This window comes from Zeugodacus cucurbitae, chromosome 5 (genome assembly GCF_028554725.1).
Source record: "Zeugodacus cucurbitae isolate PBARC_wt_2022May chromosome 5, idZeuCucr1.2, whole genome shotgun sequence".
Taxonomy (NCBI): domain Eukaryota; kingdom Metazoa; phylum Arthropoda; class Insecta; order Diptera; family Tephritidae; genus Zeugodacus; species Zeugodacus cucurbitae.
Genome location: NC_071670.1, coordinates 71,468,666 through 71,489,879, shown reverse-complemented (window position 1 = coordinate 71,489,879; position 21,214 = coordinate 71,468,666). Strand labels below are relative to the sequence as shown.

Here is a 21,214-nt window from a genome sequence, read left to right as displayed (position 1 = left end):
TTATATGTGAATTTTAGTTAATCCGATCAAATATGATTGTTAAGAATAAGTACTGAAAAACAATTTTGAATTTTCTACAATTTTCATAATTTTATAATTTTGGAAAACTGTTCATAATTTTTTTGCAACATACGAGGTGTGTTCAAAAAATAACGGGAATTTAGACAATTGGACTCTCAAAACCTTGAAATTTTAAATTTAAAAATAAGGCGATTATACTGGTAATTTAATCAGAAAATATTCAATAATTATACATATACTGTTTCTAACTTATTTTGACAAATTCCACATATAGTTCATGTGATGACAGCTGTCACATCACATCACCTATTTGCCAAAATTATATAAATGTCGAGGCAAAGGTCAAAATTAAATCAAACAAACTTTCCCCATCCCCTTTTATTGAATTGTATTAACTTTTATTTGTTTACTATTGATAAGAGCTAATACCTGAAAACTGAAGTGCAACAAATGTGCTGGCGAATCAAAAATCAAGTCGTGAGTACCCTAATTGTTTTATCGCATCATCACTACACACTTTGTAGTCTTTGGCGTTCAACTCTTAATCTATTCAGATCGAACATCAAATGATTAAGCGGCTTTTACTCGCAATCAAAGGCGAAAGAAGACATTAACACCAGCCACGACGCCATACTAAGCTAAGTAATTGTTATTGTTTTGTTATTGTACTACGCGATGAAGCGCTCATCGGCAAGAAGTCGTAAAGCTGCAATCAAGTTCGGCCAACATGGAAATTAGGCAAATAAAAAATTCGACGCAATTTTAATTTCATTTGATTTTGTTATTCATATACATATATCAACGTAGATGCTTTGCTGAAATTAAGCAGTTTTTGGTTTTGTAGTGCAATCAAAATTTATTTTATTACACCCAAAACGGTAACTCATTTTCAACACCATCATCATCACCAACGGCTTAGACCAGTCGCCAACCAGCGGCCACAAATGGAAATGATCTACATGCATACATAAATATATTATTATCGAAATCTATTCGAAAGATTCGACCACTATATGGTTGGTTGGTTGACGCTTTTAATAGCGTCATTAAAATTGATTTCGATTGTTACGGGGATACATTTAAACATCGTTAAGCTTATTGATTTGAGCATTTCAGCATTTTCGACTTGCATCATATGGTTAGATGATGTTTTAGCTCATGCTTTATAGTTAGCTGGATAATTTGGCCAATTTCAGAAATAGTTATTCATCATTTATAGAGGAAACTTTTCCTAGTTGGAAGTGTCGTAAATTAGAATCAAGCTCAGGAAGGTCAGTAATCACATATAAAGAATTATAACGCTACAGCATTGTGGGTAGTGAAAGAGCTTTCGAAAAATATTTATTGATGGCACGATGGATGAATCAGGCAGCAGTTCGTTGTTGAAATCGACAGTGGAATAGTGAGTGGGTGAATCACTAAAAACAAGAGATAACACCTTCCCGGGTAATTGCATAGTATTCGCCTTCATTCAAGTTCACTATTTCGTCTACTCCTAGGTCTCTAGCGTGTACTGGTGGATCCTTGTTTCGCTGCAACAACATGGAAAATTGCTGTGAAGTTGTCTCTTAATTGTTCTAGTAGTTACAGAGCATACAAGTGCTGTTGTTGTAACAGCTAGATAACCCTGGTGAACCGACAAACGCAAATCAATTTCCATCGAACTGAAAGCCCAGGAAACGAGCTGTTTCGGCGGGATCGCACCAAAGTGAAGAGGCGTTAGATGCGTGAGGTTTATTGGGCATGCAAAGAGGCGGTTAGTGTTCTGCGAGGACTCTTTGCATGTAGGCCACATGTTGGGTATGCCGGTTTTCGGTACGGATAAATGGGTGTTTAATCAACTGCAGTATCCAAAACGAAGTTGCTCTTTTATCAGGTTTTCAAAAAACGTTATTGTTCTTTTTCCTTTAAAATTCAAATTAATTCAATTTAAAGTATAGAACAAAATTAACTATTAATTAAAGTCTACCATACTTGGCTAAATTAAAAATTCTCACAAATCAATCTAAACCTAAATCACCTAAACAATAATGAGATGAGCCAATTTTTATAATTTGTTGACTCATCTAATTTATATTTATTTATATGCCGAAATTGGAACATAAATCTGAATTAATAACTTATTGCACTGATAAATGCCAAAAATTACATAACAAGTACAAAAATATTCGCAGGACCCAACACAACAACACAAGCAAAAATATGTTGTGGTGGCACCTGAATAGTACATTTGCGTTTTTATAGCACCAAACGCTTCCCCAAATACCGACATAAGTAGCACAACCGCGTTTGCGAAATGCTCTGTCAACACCTGCAACGCCACAGGAAGATCTATAGCAGCGCTTTGATCTTCTTGAGGATCCACGTGTTGTTTGTGCGCTTTTCGTGTTTGTTAAAATTTTATTGCACACTTATGTTATTTATTATTGCATTAATTGCAAATGGGCAAATGTGCAAGTGACTGCAACTGCAACGGATACACGCACGCACACAAATTATATGAACAAAAACCGGCTGAGCGCGCCTCACCTTCGCCACGCCACCGTCATCGCCGTCAGCACCGTCGCCGCGCGTCGTCGTCGTCGTAGTTGCGCATAAATTAAACGTAATCTAAGGCAGAGTGTAATTTAATTTCATTTCTATTTAAAACATTCAATTATCTCGCAATTATCATACATCATAATTAAAGAGCCGTTGCGCGGTTGGCGGTGTGGCTGGGCGCCTACTCGCCTCAATGCACTTTTCCATTGCATTTGGCGTCGTCGCTTATTGCGTGGTCGTACTTTGTTGACTTACCTGCGTTGAACGACTGGCACTGGTTGACGTTGGTTGTCGGTTGACGGTTGTTATTGCTTGTTGTTGGTTGTTGTTGGCGTATAAATGTATTGCGCACGCGCTGCGTTCGCAGTGATACAAATTAGAAATTGAATTGGCGCGCAAAGTGCTTTACAACCGGGCCACACCGCGTTTTGCCCGCTGGCAAGCGCCGAATGTGGAGAATATTCAACTGAAGGCAGGTGGTGGCTCCGGCACCTAAACGAAAACCAAACATATATTTAATGTCGTTAAAGTGAATGAAATCGATATTTTTAAACCTTAAAATAAATATGCATTTATATAGTTTTGACAAGTAGCCATAGTCGCCAAAGGTATGATAGATTAAATACGAAAACGTCTAAGATTTTGTCAAAAAATATAGAAATTTTTCGGCTCATTGATTATAATGGATGAATGAGGAATACTCTTCAGAGACTATCCAAGCCCGGTCCAGCATAAGGCCAATTACTTTTGAGAGTGCTCTTAACACTCAGCTCTCACGCAACTTTCTTTAAATAGGGTTTTTAGAATTATTTCAATGTGCTTACCCTTAGCTCCCAAATCCGAACAACTTCTTACATATTTTTTTCGAAATAAAATAATGTTTTTTTATTATCTCTTTTCCCAACATATCATGCGTTGCATATGTATTTTTTTCATTTCATTTCATTTTATTTTCAGTTTACCTCATTCATAATTAACTGTGAATTATTGCAGCTAATGAATAAAAATGTTGCCATAAATTGCGAAAATAATTACTCGCCAATTTGGCTTGTCTAGAAAATGATCGAGGGATTCTTCTTTGTGACATTCTAAATTTTTATCGGCGCGATCATCAACACGTCTGTGCCGTTAGCGTTGCTCGAATGCTCTATGAGTGTGTGTCCTCTTTCGCCTGTGCAAATAGTTAAAAATAAATAATAAACAGTCTCGTATATGTATTTTTTCATCATTTCTAAATATATAAATATATATTTAGTCATATTTACAACTGTGGTCGTTTTCTTGGAGGTGTAGAACTTTTATTTCAATTATAATAGAAGACAGAGAAATGAATGAAATGGCCAACAATATTCTAGCTTTATTAGCTCGCAAATTCCATGGCGCTGAGCGTTTGTAGAGAATTTCGGGCACATGGACCCTACAAAAAGTTGCCTCGGTCAATTCACATACCCGACAGGTGGTCCACTTGGCAGATTTTGTCTTTGTTGGTTCGGTCCGCTCTATTGGAACCATTTAACACTCTCAGTACTGATATTAAATTGTTGACAGTCACGGTAAAATTGGTTCCATTTTTAACTGAACCGTTGTTAGTAACTCCTAATTGATATAGAAAAAATCAAAAAATTTAAACCGATCAGACACATTCTTGCCTACATACACACATAGACATGTACTCAAAAAAGTGAATACCAAAATTTGGCAGCAAAAGACACGCTCATGATCAGCGTCAACAAAAACAAACAACTGTTGTCTGCCGCAATTTGTACGCTGTGCCGGGAAAGTGAGTAGCTCTAAGTTAGTTGTTTTTGTATTAATTTTTTGTTCTTTATTGTTTAGCTTTTAGTTTTGTTGCAATTTATTTTTAAATTCCTCACATTCTCGTGAGATTACCGTGCGCTTTGGGGCCTTGCCGCCAAATCTGTGCCGTTCTCTGTGACTTTGTTATTGTTGCCGCGCCGGCAGCAGTCTACTACGCGTAGCAGTTTTGCGGTCGCACCGTCTACTCCAAATAAAACAGCAGCCGCCGATGGCTCTGATTGGTCGCCGCCCGCATTGCTCGCTGATGGTGGCGGCGTCTTCCTTTGTACGATCTGTGGAGATCACACATTTTGTCGCCATAACACTTGTGTCATCGCGTTTGCCTTCATTAGCACGGCCACTCATTATGCATAGAATACGTACATATATAGAAATCAACAACGGCGGCTGTGGCGTTAGTGAAATGCCGCCAGAAGCTCCTTCGGAATTTTCCTAATTTGCTTGATTTCTTTTGAAACATTTCAGATATTGTTGTTGTTGTTATTCGTTCCTGCTATGACTTTTTATACACGCACACGCGCTCGCACTTTCTTATATATAAATTCTTTATTATTGCCTGAGGAATAACAGCCTGTTCTGCGCGAAGATAAGAATAAACAATTGTACATACATATGTAAACGTGTTGATTATCATGTATCTGGTAGTCTCAGCCCCGCCAACGCGCTGGATGCTCGGCAATGTGTTGATGGGCGTAAATAGTATCCGCGTCTTAGCGCCATTAAAGCGATTTTTCTGTGACTATTAAGGGGAATTATTATTCCAAACAAAACTTTTAGTTTATGGAAGTATGTTAGGTTAGGTTAGGAGGCTCGCTGTGAACATCCGATGTAATTTTCAAGTAATGATGTAAACCCGAAAACCGTAAACTAAATCAGCTTTAACACTAAACCTACCGACGTATTTTATGTACTTATTTCGACCGATGACGCTCAAGTGGCCCCTTAGCATAAACAATAAACTCAAAATAATTATATAATAATTAAAAAACATTTCATTTTCAAAGTCTCAAAAGCGGTCATTTGGCCGCTCTGGTAGGTTTAGCGTTAAAGACAGGATCCTAAATGCTTCCATAGTTTTTTGAGGAATTGAGGAACTTTAAATCATGAACTTTTTTTATAGGACATATGCATAAAGCCAAATAAACGTTGACCTGAAAAATTGCGCTTTCTCTTGCCATGTATGTCTCTTCTTACGTCTTCTCATAGACGCACTGTGCCGTTGCAGAGTCAACAAGCGGCATGCTTCATTTAGCCATTAAACTAAACGCAAATAATAAATCCGACAATTTGTTTGCGTGACCGTGACAAAGTGTCATCACGCCACACTCACGTATCCACGCATGCATTACCATATACATATGTATGTATGTACGAGTATGTTTGTAAGGGCATTTAAAATGGATATTTATTAATTCCTTAAAAATAGTGGGTACCAGCTACAAATATGGAAAATAAGGCAGACAATGCACGTAGCACATTCATGCGAGTATGCGCATAAGTTCGTATATAACATACCCTACATACATATTTGTACATATGTATGTATGTAGCATTGATATGCATGCATTTATTATGCTCATACTATGTTAAGGCTTTTTCGTTTATTACTAAGGAAAGATACAAAACATGCGTTAACGATTACAACAGGTTACACTATATATAATATATTTACACTAGGGTGGTCGTTAAGTCCTTAATAATGAAATTTAATATAACTAATTCATTAACCAAAAAATATGTATAATTTTGGAAGTGACCCAGTGTAAGCCGGTTGCTGTTGGCGAGTGAATTCCCTAAAATTTCGTTTCAAATCGTCGATCAGCTGATATTTTGTACCCTTCGTATTGGTTCGAACATAAAAAATAAATGTAGATGAGGTCAGTTGATGGTTGCAGTACTCTTCTGAAAAGGTCTCGAAGGCAAACTGGTAATCCTGCTTTATTAAGGGTATATAAGTGTAAATAAGAAAGCGTTAACGCAGCCAAATATGTTGGCATTCTTACCACCAACAAGACGAAAATATTTGCAAGAATTTCCTTGCCGTTGCCTTCTCGAGTTTTTTCTTTGTCCCTTACGCTTTGATATCACACGCGAACATAAACAAACATACATACATATAAGAATATTTGAAGACATACTGTCGCTTGGTGTTTACTCTTCTGCCGACTTTTTGCAGCGGAATTCAGTTACGTGATGTGATCGATAATCACGTCCACGTTTCACGTTTGGCACTCAAACACACCGGTGAACACCGGAGCACCAAAGGCCGCAAAGCGCGTACTGAGGCCAGCCAGCCCGGCAGACAACTGGACGCAACGCAACGAGAACGGTATGCGACTTTGTACATAAGCACACCAGTGAGTCGGCAGCCAATGTGGCTGCGGAGGTTCAGGGCGGCAAAAAGTGCTTGTGAATACGAGTGAGAAATTAATTGATTGATGTGTGAATAAGCCGAGCAGAAATGCTCCAACAAAAAGGAATTCATGGAAACAATGTAGGAAATGTTATGCGAAGCGGTGACTTATGAGCTGGGCTCAGCTGTTGCGCTACGTGATTGCCATGTGCGTAAGGTATAGGTAGCAACTCTAGGCTCACGTCTGTGTTTCACTCAATGAAAATTAAAGGCAGCCGCCTACACGCTCAGGTAGCGCTTCGGTTTCGGAAAGAAGAATTGCGCTATAGGCATATAATTTGACAGCAATTATTTCTTATAATTCTGAGAACTTTTTGGGAGAATGAGAAATTAGTGAGCTATACTCATTCAGAATTCCGATGCAACAAGACGCGGCAGACACGTTTCTAATTTCAAACTCATTATATGGCTATTCGTTTAAGTTTTTTTATTAACAAACATAATTGTAATACAAATTTGTGTACGAAGTCATTTCACTGGACCTCATCGAGGAAACTAGCCGATGCAAACCATCTTAACGCCAGCAAATTTTGAAACGCGCACCACAAGCATTCGTCTGGCCAACTTACAAACGCTTATCTAATGTAACTTCATCAATCCCATCGTTCCCAGCGCTACATTGCTGAGCAGTCCATCACACATTCAACGAGTGACAAGACACTGCCGCTTCGCGTTAGGCATTCATGTTATGCAATTTAACTGTGGACGAAAAAGAAGGTTACAGAAGACTCGTGTGGCAGTATGGAAGAGCTTGGGATGCATGGGAGAGAACGCTAGCAATTACAACAATGCGCGCGAGTTGTGAGGACACTAATCGTACAATGAATCGGAATTTCTGCGCTAATATAAAAATTGCTAAAGCATGTACCGATCACATACTCGCTGAAATACTTTTCTATTTCAGTAGAGTTGCAGTTACAGGGGTAGTTGGATAATAGCTCAAACGAGATATAAAAACACATTTTTTTCTACCAGACCACTTACATACAAACACACTTCAATAATAGACATTAATAAATACATGAATTGTGATTCGAATTGCATCTACCATACTCTACAGATCCAGTCTTCCGCGAATTTTCCTGCTAGCAGGGCTCGCCGGAAAAGAATTAGAGGTAATATTCTAGGCAGACTTAGACATTTTTTGTTTAATTATGATAATTTTAATAGATTTTTTATTGATTTCTTGAAAAGTAGTCTAATCTAACGCCACCTTTAGCGTTGTTCTGTAAATGTTGCCTTGCTTTACGTTTCAAGCACACAAACCCTTTCCACACTCTTCTACGATGTTTATACCAACAACCAATTCCTAGACTTGAGACAGATTCGAAGCATACCACTTCTCTCCAATTAAAGTGAATTCAAACTTAATGTAAGAGCCTTTGTAAGTTCATCAGACTGCATGCCTAATCGACAAGTCTATCTATGTATGTTAGCAAAAACACAAATATTCTGGCATATATACGAGTATGTGCGTACGTATGTTTTAATTGAAGTGCGTGATCAGTGATATTGCAACACTGTGGCAAGTCGCATCATCATTTGGAGACAACTGAGATACCAGCAACTGATCTGTACGCATTAGTCTGTTAAGAAATGCTTTTTGTTCAGTTGAACGTTCCGATCGATGTGATTGTGTTGGTGACTGCCTTTGTAACATCGGACAAAGTGTGCGGTTTACCACTATCACACTTGCTGCGTGGAGAACTATTACTTAAATGCAATCTCGAAACAGGTTGCATTTTCACTATTTTTTTCGCCTATCAAAGAAATGCATTACTTATGATCACCCTAATAACTATTGTAAATTTGTATGTAAAAATCCAGAAATAAAAGTGAGAGTATAACCGTCGTAAAAAATATTTGATTGAGATTTATGTTGGTTCATCTATATATGGCAAAGTAAAAAATATATTTAACAAGTAAGGAAGGGCTAAGTTCGGGTGTAACCGAACATTTTATACTCTTGCAATTTATTTATTTAACTTTATTTATATTATATAATACACAATTTGACCACATATTCGTCATATATATTGTATAAAGTCCATTGAAAGTTTGAAACCACAATATTAGGTTAGAAGCACCGAGGTCCTCATGTTCGATATATGGGGCCTTGAAAACCTATAGCCCGATTTCGATTTTTAGAAATTGGCTGCCACACTATAAACGTAGTATTTGTGCAAAGTTCTGCACCGATATCTTTACTAGTGATTACTTTATATATTGTAAAGTAAATGATTCAGATCGTCTTCGAAGTTCTGGTATATAGGCGTGGTTGTGGATGTAAGGAAACTATTACACATCATTCATTTCATTGAAATCGGTCGAGTAGTTCCTGAGATATGGTTTTTGCCTCATAAGTGGGCGATGCCACGCCCATTTTCCATTTTGTAAAAAAAAAATCTGAGTGCAGCTTCTATCCGCCATTTCTTATGTGAAATTTAGTGTTTCTGAGGTTTTTCGTTAGTGAGTTAACGCACTTTTAGTAATTTTCAACCTAACCTTTGTATGGGAGGTGGGCGTGGTTATTATCCGATTTATTTAATTTTTGGACTGTATTAAGAAGTGGCTAAAAAACGACTGCAGAAAGCTTGGTTTATATAGCTTTATTGGTTTGCGAGATATATACAAATAACCGATTTTGGGGCGGGACCACGCCCACTTTTCCAAAAAAATTACATCTAAATATGCCCCTTCATAGTGCGATCCTTTATGTATGTGATTGGCGTTGCAACCGTTTAGCCGGTTATAGCCGAATCGACGATAGTGCGCCACCTGTCTCTCTCCTTTGCAGTTCGGCGCCAGTTGGAGATCCCAAGTGTAACCAGGTCGCTCTCCACCTGGTCCCTCCAACGGAGTGGAGGCCTTCCCCTTCCTCGGCTTCCACCGGCGGGTACTGCATCGAACACTTTCAGGGCTGGAGTGTTTTCGTCCATTCGGACAACATGACCTAGCCAGCGTAGCCGCTGTCTTTTTATTCGCTGAACTATGTCAATGTCGTCGTATAACTCGTACAGCTCATCGTTCCATCGTCTGCGGTATTCGCCGTTGCCAATGTTCTGAGGACCATAAATCTTGCGCAAAATTTTCCTCTCGAAAACTCCTAGTGTCGTCTCATCTGATGTTGACATCGTCCAAGCTTCTGCACCGTAAAGCAGGACGGGAATGATAAGTGACTTGTAGAGCTTGATTTTGGTTCGTCGAGAGAGGACTTTACTGTTCAATTGCCTACTCAGTCCAAAGTAGCACCTGTTGGCAAGAGTTATTCTGCGCTGGATTTCGAGGCTGACATTGTTCGTGTTGTTGATGCTGGTTCCCAGGTATACGAAATTATCTACGACCTCGAAGTTATGACTGTCAACAGTGACAGTCCTTTATACCAAATTTTATTTCCATAGCTTTATTTATGCCTTAGTTATGGCACTTTATGTGTTTTCGGTTTTCGCCATTTTGTGGGCGTGGCAGTGGTCCGATTTTGGTCATTTTCGAAAGCAACCTTCCTATGGTGCCAAATAAGTATGCCAATTTTCATCAAGATATCTCAATTTTTACTCAAGATATCCGTTGCACGGACGGACGGACGGACAGACAGACATTCGGATTTTGACTCGTCTCGTCACCCTGATCATTTTGATATATATAACAACCGTTATGTGAACAAAACTATAATACTCTCTTAGCAACTTTTGTTGCGAGAGTATAAAAATGTTATCAATGCCATCGCAACAGTCAATAGAAAAATATTTCCGGTCATCTACATCTTAACAAGCTCTCTTGTGAGTACCACTGGAGTGGTCCTACCGCACGTATTCATCATCGTATAGTGTCTTTGAGCTTTGATGACTGTGAGTCGCTTATGGTCAATAGAAATGATGACATTGATGACCACAGTTAATTCTCACAACTGACAATAAAGAAGGATTAATGAATGCAACCAAGAGTCGAATTGATCAGCAATGATAGAATTGAAATGAATGCATTGAAAGTAAATGTTTTAGAAAATATTAAATTATATATTTTACTAGGATTACAATTTTTAGATCTATTTGACTATTTAGTATATACTATCTACTTAAGTATGATTTTCTAGACCATATCTTATTGTGGGTTTAATTTAGCTTCTGCACATGCGCATATCTACACATTAACAATATTTCTTGATTTGAATTTATTGCAGTTGTTGGCTGTTATTGCAACAAAGTTGCTGGTGACAATGACATTCGCCGTCGCTTAGAGCGCGTTGCAGTTGCAATCACCACTTAGCCACTTGGCAACTTGGTCTTGTCAAATTGCTATTTTATTATTTGCTATTGACTTTGTGGCGCCACAGGCCAATCGAACGCGTGAATTATTTCCGCTTATGCAAATCAGTGTACCGTTATGGGCTTTCAATGTGCAATAAGCTTCGCTTATTATTCGGGTTTGAAGTGCCATAGATTGTTTATGCACTAACATACAAACGTATGAAGATCCGTTCCGATCCATTATTAAGACAAGCTTACGTTGTCTTGATGGAGTTTTTATGGTGTTGCAGTTAATTGCCTGTTATTCACGCCACCAATAATAAAATTTAATTTTTTTGCACTTAACTATTTTTATGTTTCATGCAATATTCAAACTATTTTATGGCGAGAACTCGTAACTATAAAGGATGGCAATCCACGGTGCATATAGTGGCTACATTCTAAAAAATTAAAAATCCATTTGCTTTTATTATTAATGTTAAAGTACAATCGACAGTACCGCACCTAGTACAGAATTTGGTGCTCAAACGAGCGATTAGGACTTATATCTGATATCTGATATAAAATCAAAGATCTTCCAAGTCATTATTTTCAATACCCAATCACAGACATCTACTATCAGTCTTTTCCAGAACTGGCCTTTGATGAATCTTGGAAGAAAAGTGAAAAGCTACTTCAATAAAGAGGTTTTCGAAAAATCGGTCGTTGAAAAAACTTGATACACACTACTAGACATAATCCATCTTATTTGAAAAATATCACACATACATAATGTACAACTGCTGGTGATCTCATCAATATCAACTTACGGACAAGATGAAGCAACTGCCAACATCAAAAATTTGGCGACAGATTTGATTCGAGACTATCACGGCCCTCCCATAATTTAATGAACAAAGTAATGATTATTGTTGAAACCCAACTTCCTATCCAACAAAAAAAGGAAGTCATGTCGATTTTGAAAAATAAAATCAACTCTGGCTTAATTAAAATAAACCTAAAATGTTTGAAAAATCGGTGCAATGCTTACTGCTTGAAACATAAACAAACGTAATCAAACCGAAATCCTGCACAATTAATATATATCCTTTAAAATTGCTGGGGATTTTCATCAACACAATTTTAACGCCTCCAATAATAGACATTGTTGTATTAAATTCAGGCACACCTTTCGAGTAATATTCCAAAGAAACTTTAAAACGCTCTTGATTTTCCATTGGAAAACCCCACAGACCGTAGAATTCGTGCAAGTATTGTTTGAACATTACGAAACCTTTGCATTAGCACTGGCCTCGGGGTTTCCCCACGCGACAGCGTAGAATAGCATTTGCATGTTGAGCCCACCATTATTCAGGGAAATGGCAAAGGACTTTCTAACGGTGATAGCGTGAAATCGCAAAGCCATTTTCGCACGATTTATCCGCAAAGAAATTGCGTCCTCCAAGTTCGCCGGCTTCAGCTTCCACATAATTTTGCGCGCAGCGACAGCAGGTCTGAAACACACCAGACATGACGACACCAGTTTCATGCCTGTACACATGATGCACAATCATGGGTATATGTTTAACGGAAATTCCCGACGATTCACGTGCCTTCAAAGGTGTTATGCCAAACGAACACAAACTCATGCAAACAGCCATTGATAATGCGGCGCTCAGTCAGCCAATAGCTATGCGGCAAACATAGCATCCGACGGACTAGTCAATGACTGAGCAGCAACCGCTCAACCTGACCTCTTGCTCTCTTGCTGCTCCATTGTGATCACTTGGCATTTAGCCTCTAAAGAGCTAAGACAAATGAAGAGTACGTGGTAGATTATCCTGACAAGTTGTTGCTGTAGCGCTTTACCTGGCGGTCGTGAGGAATGCGATTTCTATTTATTCGACACGCTCCTCACTTCCTTTCACACCTGAGCGATTTTCTCGCGAAACTGGAATCCGGAAATTCCCAATTCCAATTCTAGTCACATGTGGCGCAGTCGAATGCGTGTACCTCACGTTTCGTTCGCGAAAAGCATGAATACCAATGTACATAGTATGTACATATGTAAGTATGTACTACATCTATGTGTGTTTATATATTTGTGAAAATCACGGAGACGCTGTTCCCGAACAACGTCGGCTTCTACGGAAGCTGTTATCCGCTAGCATTGTTGCTGTTAATTTCATCAATTTAGGCCGCTTGCACTCTCTTCCTGCAGACACAGAACCAAACAAATCAAACATAGTTTCATACGGCGAAAAGCCAGCACAAAAGGACAAATTCATTGTTTGGTGGCAACGGTATTTGTTTGTTAAATGCGTACAACGCCTCACCTTTTGCTCATACTTATGTATTTATATCTTGAAGTAAATGAGTTCAACAATGTAGATGAGGGAACAGTCTGGCCATGAGTATTTGTGAAATTAATCCAACTCACTTGGGAAATTCCACGATTACAAGTGAGTGAGTACATACATAAGTGCATATAATACATAAAGATAGAATAACGTTCTCGAAATCAACGTGGCTGAATCACACTTAAGAGATTGATACGGAGTATTTTCACCGCTCTGGACAAGATTGTGCACGTAAATTATAAAACAATGAAAAGTGTAAAGGTGTTATGAACTTGTTCTCCCACAATCTGATTCCCACTAACATTTAATTTATTGAATATAAGGTTCTTTCTCCGATATTCAACATTCATATTTTATCTGAACTGCTTGAAATTTATTTTTTGTAATATTGGAGAAAATTAGATGTGCGATGTAGGAATTTCCATGTAGATAAACCTGTTCCCACGACAGTAGAGATATTCGGGTCCATATCCCGTCAAAGGCATTTCTCTGAGTTCGGACAGCAATCGAAATATACACTCATAAATAATTGTGTTCCTGATTGATGTCAACATGCGAAGTGAAAAATATTGATTCTTTAGGGGGGTATTGGTAGTATCGCCTAGGTGGTTAGAAAAAAATATTTGCTTCGTTTATTGAATTCCCTGCTCCATCTTTAGCTTTCATATACAATTTAGGAACCTATTCTCTACAAAAGCTTAATTTATAAACAAATAAACACCAAATTGACCACATACATATGGTACATACTCGCGTCGCATATATGTATACTCTGTACATGAATTAAAATTGAGCAATAAATTAGTTTTCAATACTCGAAAGTTATAAAATATGAGAAGTCCGCCAAAGACTTCTTTACTCCTGGCGCCAGTATTTCAGTATTTATTAGTCAATACACATTACACACATACTATGTAAAGACTTCTTGGGATCTCAAGTGGAATCATTTAATTTGATGGCGATATAAGCTTGCCGTCTTGATTCATACTTTATTTTACGTCTTCAATTGGTTGTACACCCACTTTTTAGTATAATTTGCACCGATGTTAACGTGCACATTTATATGTGTGTATGTTTGTACGAGTTTATATCCGATTACAATTGGGTCACTCGCATCTTTGGATATCGTAAGTACTAATTTTGTTTATATCCGCAACTGTGTGCCTACATATATCTGAATGTATCTGGGTTTATTACATTAGCTCTACGATTTCTCATTAAGCTATCGTATATGTGTGGATGTGAGTTCGGGGACGACATTGAAGTGCTTTTGATTTAATGGTTATATTCAATTTACAAATTTATTGCTAAATTTGACTGTTCACAAAATATTGCTTATACTCATTTGGCGCCAGTCGTTCGAAAATTCAATTTGTCCATTATTATTAGACGTTGATTTATGATTATTGGAAAACAATAAAATATATGTAAATTCAACAACGATTTTCAATTCCAAACCGTATTAGGGTTGTTGTAGGTTTTGTCGTTCCAATCGAGTTAGCAAAAATCACCAAATATTCGTATTGATTCTCTATATAATTTGGAGAAAGTGAAGCTAATGCCACTGATATTGCCTCGTTTGGTAGCAAGCAACTCGTAAAAGTTCTACCCAACTCTGACTGAGTGGAAGTTATTTATAGACTGGTCTAAAGCCTGAACAGATAAACTCCTTGCCGTTTATTGAATTGATACTTTAATAATTCTCACTAGATGCTCCACACAAGGTCAATTAGCTTATCTTTTCAACTCAATTAATTTCTCACTTAAATTGAATTTCCTCACGCCAGTTATTCGATACAGAAAGGTTTTGAAATATCATTAAAGCTTCACAATAAAAATGAACAGTAGAAACGAATCGGAAAAAACTGGTAAGTGGAAAAATTAATATTTTCCTTTTCACTCCTTAAAATATACGAAATCTCTAAGATGATTGTCTAATATGCTTCCAACCGCTATTTAATAACATCTACATACATATGTTCCTGGCTATAGTGGCAGATCTATGAGCAGATATTGTACTAATAATAATAAATCTTCTTAAATTTTAGATAAACAAACTCATACACAGCGATCCTGTACATAAATATATACAAAGACAATATATTTATTGACCAAAAACACATTAAATTAACATCTGTTTGTATCTATATGTAGTACATGTGTGTTGTGTTTGTAGAAACCAGTTTAGCGCCACCGGTCTTTACCGCCTTCAACCATGCACAACCAGTGATCCCAAGTTCCGAACAAATTAAATTTTAAACACTTTCGCGGCAATTAGCCTAATTTGCTTTCATCTCGATAGAATTAATTCGATTTTTTCGACCATTAGCTCAATTAAGAAACAGAACAGCAAACAGTCCGTTCAATGATTTATGCACAGCGAATTGCCAGATGTCCGTGGGAATTTATCGCTCGAACCATTGCGGCTCACTCAGACTTCTGTTGTGCTGCAATTGCGCTAACTCGACGAGAAATTTATAATTTATCCCAATTTGCCTTTTTAGAGTATCTACCAGCATCATTAATTAATTTCTAAATATTTATACGTGAGATGCAATTAACCTAAACGCCTTCGAATACTGGTAGCGAAGAACTTAAAGAGCGAATATCGGGGAACAACTTGTCGATGCTTTCAATTGAATTTGACTTGGAAATACATATAAGGAATGAAATCCCGAATAGAGATTGGAGCTATTGAAAAGACGAAATTAAGAGGGAAGATGTATGTGATTGGCGTTGAACCGTTTGGCCGGTTATAGCCACTCGCCTCTTTCCTTCGCAGTTCGGCGCCAGTTAGAGATCCCAAGTGTAACCAGGTCGCTCTCCACCTGGTCCCTCCAACAGAGTGGAGGCCTTCCCCTTCCTCGGCTTCCACCGGCGGGTACTGCATCGAACACTTTCAGAGCTGGAGTGTTTTCGTCCATTCGCACAACATGGCCTTATTCGCTGAATTATGTCAATGTCGTCATATAACTCGTACAGCTCATCGTTCCATCGTCTGCGGTATTCGCCGTTGCCAATGTTCTGAGGACCATAAATCTTGCGCAAAATTTTCCTCTCGAAAACTCCTATTGTCGTCTCATCTGATGTTGACATCGTCCAAGCTTCTGCACCATAAAGCAGGACGGGACGAGATATTACCTATAGAAAACTAATATTTCATACATTTAATTTGAAGACCTCAATTCTACAAATATTTTCGAGTCAACATAGAGACTGTTAATACAAGGTACAAACAGAGTACTTCAACATACCGCAGACCTTACCAAAAGATTTCTTTTGGAGCAAATATAGAAAAGAAAGAGACATTGAACTGGTATTTGCTGGTTAAGCATAATCGCCTTCTGTCAAAAAAAGTATATCTCACTCTTCAAACTGGCTTGGTTTTTGGTATTAATTTCGCGACTTAGTTGGCAATGCATAAAGAGCACTTGAATTTCTGCAATAAAATTCAATTAGTTTTTGGCAAATTTATTACTTCCCAACAAGCAACAGTGACGTTTCAAGTTCATTGTCTCTAGGCGCCAGTAATTTCTGCCCAAACCCGAACTTTTACTGCTCGAATCGGTTAACTCGACGAAATTTCACACAGTCATAATAAAGGATTAAATGGCAATTAAAATTAAGGAAAATTAAGATTAGATATACATAAATTTTTTATATTAATTCTAGAATACAATTGATTGCTAGTAGCGGAGGAACGTATGGGGTGACCCTCGCAGTATTTGAGAGCAGGATACTTGTATAAGAATCTACCGGCGACACAAGGGTTCAGTGAAGCTTTTAAGCTTTCTATGCAAGTGGCAGCGGCAGAAAAGGTCAAACTGAATTATAAATTATACAACGGCTTACGATATACATACATACATATATACATACTATATATGTGCATTAGCGAAAATAAAAGTAAAAGGTATTTTTTTAATTTAATTGCACTTTCGTTCATAGTTTATGGCACTGCGATAAATAAAGCACGATCGTGATGCGAATTAAACATTTTATATTTTATAACATATTTCCAGCCATTAATCATGGACCGATATGCAGTATAACTACGCCGAGGAAGTTCTAATGACTTTGATGCAATCATTGAATAAGTTCATGGATTTGTTTGTGTGAAAGTGCATATGTATGTATGTATATGTACCTGTGTGTGTGTGAGTGTGTGCATTGCAAACATAAGTCAGTTAATGTGCACATGTCAAACACAATTATCACATCGCCCACACCCTCGCATGTCTCGTTAATCTTTTCACTAATCTCTCGAATGCACTAATCATCATCTACTTCGCCGCACACCGCTGCGCCGCCCGCCGCCCTCCACATGATTGCTTGGCACATTTTGAAAGCAGGCAGGTCTGGCCGCCGCACGAAACGCTAAAATATGCAAATGGCGATAGTGTCGCGCTATGTCATCAGGTGAAAATAGAATATATTTTCATAGTGATTTATTTCTGCTTTGATTGTCAATCAGTAATAAGGATGATTAATTGCGGCGAATGTCAATTGACGCGCGAAAAAAATAAGAAATTTTCCAGTTGAACGACGAGCGTCGTACGTTGACAACCAGAGGCGCAAAAAGCGAGCAGCTTCAACTCTGATAAACTACGTTGGACTTCAAGAATGGTTTGTGTTGAGTATATGCAGATAACTTTAAGCGAGTCGTATCTGTAATAAACCAAAGATTGGCACGAAGTGTAGGCCTAGAGGGCGCAAATGAAAGCTCCTAGAATTACTCATACGCCCCGCACACTTCATACAAAGAAATGCATAACGAACCCACCAATTTTTGCTGCTTACTTACTGCTCCTACTAGTTTGCTCCTACTAATTTGCACTTCATTAGTGCGTCACTGAAAATTTGTTTTCGAAATTGAACATTGAACTCGGCGAACTGGAAGCGGCACCACCACACACCCACCCACCCACTTAATCCATCGCCGTCGGACTAATATATATATTGAAGCAAATAAATACTTGTGATGTATGTGCAAATAAACACACTCGTTTCCTGCGGCTAACACAGAACACAGACAAGCATTTTAGCCAAACAAACAATTGGTGAAGGCCAATTGATTGAATGAAAACACCTAAATGCGTAATTCGTCGATTCGCCGATTTAAAATAACATTTCTATAAATAGCAAAAAGTTATAATTGAAACGAAACAAAATTAAACATTTGTTTATGCAGACACATGTACATATTTATAGCTATAGTCTATAGCTCTGGCGAAAGAACCCGCTGAATGATTTATTTACTACAATTGCTGGTGTTTACAACTATTTATTACTTTCAATTAACAGCCCTTGAATGATACGTTTTTGATGCGCAGAAGCAACACGGGGTAATGTATTCAGTAAAAATTACCAACTCGACACCTATGGTTAGTATCTGCCTTCTTGAAATACCCGCGGACGTGTTTGAGACGAACTTCGAAAACAGACCAGTTGGAACAAGCGTTATAACTGACAAATTTCATGTTCTTACGTAGTCTTCTCCGTAACACAGAACTTTGAAACGCTACTAGACTGCTTGAAACAAACAAATCTCAAAATGAATCCATAATCTATCTTACAAAGAAAAATTCGGATATTTATAGTATTCGAATATATCGTATAGCAAAACAATAGCTCTCTAGTTCTCAACTTGGATGCAGTACGAAGATCAACGTTCTTCAAACTAAGGCTCTTGTGACTAATCTATTCCGACATTACTTAGCAAACCGAGCTGAATTACATTCACTCGTTTGCCACATCATATCTGGTTTCATTCAAAGTTTTCAAAATAGTATTTCTCAAGTTCTGAAACCAATCGTTTGTCCTAAATGCTCTAAAAGTCATTGTAATCATGGAACAAAAATTTCACATTGCCAAAATGAACAAGAATTTTTTACAGTGCATTTGCGGAATTTTGTTTAGGTTTCACTTCGATAAATTTCACTTGTTTGGATTGCGTTCTAAAATAATAGCAAATCTACAGAAAATAGAATGTGAGAATGTTGAAAATTCGCAATCTGAATTGCAATTTTGATGTGAAAAAATCTGCGGAAGATCCAATTAAACATACAGACGCTTGTACATCTTTTTTACTATTTAGTAGTAGTTTATTTTTGGAAAAACCATTGAATATTCCGACCAATTCCTAGACAGCAAAAAGTATGGAATCATATCAAAAATTTAGTTTTTTTTTAATGGTAATATGTGGGTTTTGGAAAATATTATACATCCTACATACGATTGGTACAGAAACAACATAAAATATTCGTTTAAAAACGTTATTTTTTATGAGCATTAATTAATGTCTTAAGTAATGACAGTTAGTTCGTTACTTTAAACCTCCATCTCCAAAGTGTTTGTGGTGCTATTTGAATTTAAAAACATCGTCGTATAACTTGGTTCATTCAAACGGCGCCCAAATAAATTGCAACACAGTAAAGGCTGTTGGTATTAATTTTCCAACCAAGCTGACATATCTTAAACTTCATATCTTCAACTTACGTCGAGGGCGGACTATAGACCTTATTTTGGGGTGATGTTTTTATTGGACAGAAGCCGCTTTTATGAAGTACACTCAATTTCCCAACACGTTTTCCAACATATCCAACTCTTTTTTTCGCCAATAACTCTCTGTTTCCCACTGCTCAGTCATGGTTTATAAAAACACCATGTCACGATACGTTGTATAAAGTGATGACTCCCATCGCTATAATGACTGATATTGGTTTGAGGAACAGATAAATCAAGGAGCATTGAAAAAAAACTCAACGACAATATAATGATTTATTAAACAGAAAAGAAGAGTGTTAACACATGTGATAAAAAATATTTATAAAGGAAGGAAGGAAATATTTACATGGAAAAGTTGACGAAAAAAACAAATCAATATATTTATTAAGTGAGACCTTCGGGAAGATGATAAGAGATACATCTGTCATTAACCCTCTCACGCCCGAATTAAAATGGGTGCCGCTAACATTTTTTTTAGAACAGATATATGTATATTAGTCTTAACTCAAATATGAAGAGATTCAAATTTCAAAGTCCTATTTTTATGTTTTTGAAAACTTTTTGTATAACCACTTTAGCGTAACTTTTTTCGCGAAACGATTTTTGCCAATTTCTCCCTGCGGAGAACTCTTACTAAATGAACACGTGCAAAGCTCATATCAGAAAAAGTAACTGTAAGCTTGAACACCACATGAGTCTACATAATTGAAAAAACCGCTGGACAAAAATATTTAAATTACGAGAGTTAGAATCTGGTAAGTATATTGCCTATAGGCAACATTGGGCATGAAAGGGTTAAAGGGGTCATGTGGTGGGTTCAAAACATTAATTAATTTTTTTTTTTTGAGTTTAAAAAACCGCAAAATTCGCAATTTATTTTCAAATATCTATCAAGTCCAGTTTTGGTATATTAATTTGGTCGTGGTCGTATTAAAATGACGTTATTTTTTTGTTTTTTAGCTTAAATTTTTTAATAATACTGTCGAAATATATGTTAGTTAACTTAAAAAAAATTTTAAAACATCACAAAAACAGACTTATGGGATGACCCCCTTAAACGGTACGCATACATATATGGTATAAAGTCAGAAAGGTGCTAAGCAGTTTCATCTATTTCTGGCAGCAAACCATTTTAGAGAAATCAAAATCTTCCTATCCGGTTTAAGGTGAAAGGACAATGTTGGCGCCATTTTGAAATTTAGACAAAGACGATTACTTCAAATATAACTTTTACAGCATTATTCTTTAAAGTGTTATCGAAGTTTAGTGGAAGATGAGCGTTAAAGTTCTAGACCTACTCTAGTTTATAAGATTTGCATATTAAACGT

The 21,214-nt window shown here is 37.2% G+C and overlaps 1 long non-coding RNA gene across 1 annotated transcript; it reads left to right on the top strand.

Annotated features, from left to right (window-relative positions):
• The first annotated feature begins 281 nt into the window (after positions 1-281).
• LOC128922084 (uncharacterized) lies at positions 282-19,220 on the top strand. The gene is made up of 3 exons (XR_008471353.1): positions 282-498; positions 17,052-17,292; positions 17,402-19,220. It is a non-coding gene; the product is annotated as an uncharacterized LOC128922084 (long non-coding RNA).
• Positions 19,221-21,214: the final 1,994 nt, after the last annotated feature.